Consider the following 1,284-nt stretch of genomic DNA (forward strand, 5'->3'; position numbering starts at 1 on the left):
TTTTCTGGCAACATGATGAAGAAAAGCAACGCCATCTTTTTCAGTGTCACAGTTACACTCCTTAATGAGGTACTTTACAACATTTATGTGTTCAACAGCACAATGAAGAACAGTCTGACCATTAGTATCATGATATTGTTCATCCATTATATGACCATTGATGTTCATGACCATACACTTCAAGACATCAAGTAATCCTTCACTAGCTACATAATGAAGAAAAGGGACACTGCCATATAAGCCTATAACTTTAGTAGTCATCATTGGATCACAGCCACACTCTTTAATAAGATACTCAACTATATCAACGTGATTACTTTTGGCAGCAGTATAAAGACAGGATTCATCTTTATAGTAGTATGTGTGTGGATTAAAGTGATACTTGGTGACGAGATCTTTTGTAACATCTAACCAGCCATTACTTATAGAATAATGAAGCATGTAACGCTCATCTCGGTGAAGTACGTCAGGATCTAGTAAAAGTAGCAACCGAACGGCTTCTTTATGATCACCTATTCCAATAAATGCACTCCTACATTTATTTCGAAGTCCCTTTCCTTCCATAAAATTATTCCTTCGAGGGAATGACTACTGTGAACGCTCGAGCACGATGAAGAAAGGAAACAAATAAGGGCCGGGTGCCCCACCCTAACTGAGATCTCTATGATAGTATAGTAGTCTAATACTGCGTTTACACTAGCTTCTTTAACTGAGCCAGCCCTGTTTAAAGTGGGCCAGCACAGTTTCATTTGATAGTGTAAACAGTAACCAAACTGAGCTGAAGTGAGCTGGGCCAAACCAGGCCAGCATGGTTAGTACAGCAGGGCCAGCTCAGTCTGGCTCAGCACGGTTTGGCCTACTTCTGTAGTGTAAACACAGCATAATACTGCATTTACACTAGCTTCTTTAACTGAGCCAGCCCTGTTTAAAGTGGGCCAGCACAGTTTCATTTGATAGTGTGAACAGTAACCAAACTGAGCTGAAGTGAGCTGGGCCAAACCAGGCCAGCATGGTTAGTACAGCAGGGCCAGCTCAGTCTGGTTCAACACGGTTTGGCCCAGTTCTGTAGTGTAAACGCAGCATAATAGGTAAAATAAAAATCAAGACCAGTGCAGGGCCATGATGCATAATAATTATTACGAATAAAATTGGTATAGATTATAATAAAGGTACAGTGCTTTGCAGGTTGCTTGACCCAGTTTCTGTTCACGTGACATGTATTACTAGTATGGTGAGAGTCACGTGATTAACGAGTTTGCAGGGTCAAGCAACCTGCAAAGCACT

This window comes from Amphimedon queenslandica, unplaced genomic scaffold (genome assembly GCF_000090795.2).
Source record: "Amphimedon queenslandica unplaced genomic scaffold, v1.1 AMPQUscaffold_11614, whole genome shotgun sequence".
Lineage (NCBI taxonomy): Eukaryota > Metazoa > Porifera > Demospongiae > Haplosclerida > Niphatidae > Amphimedon > Amphimedon queenslandica.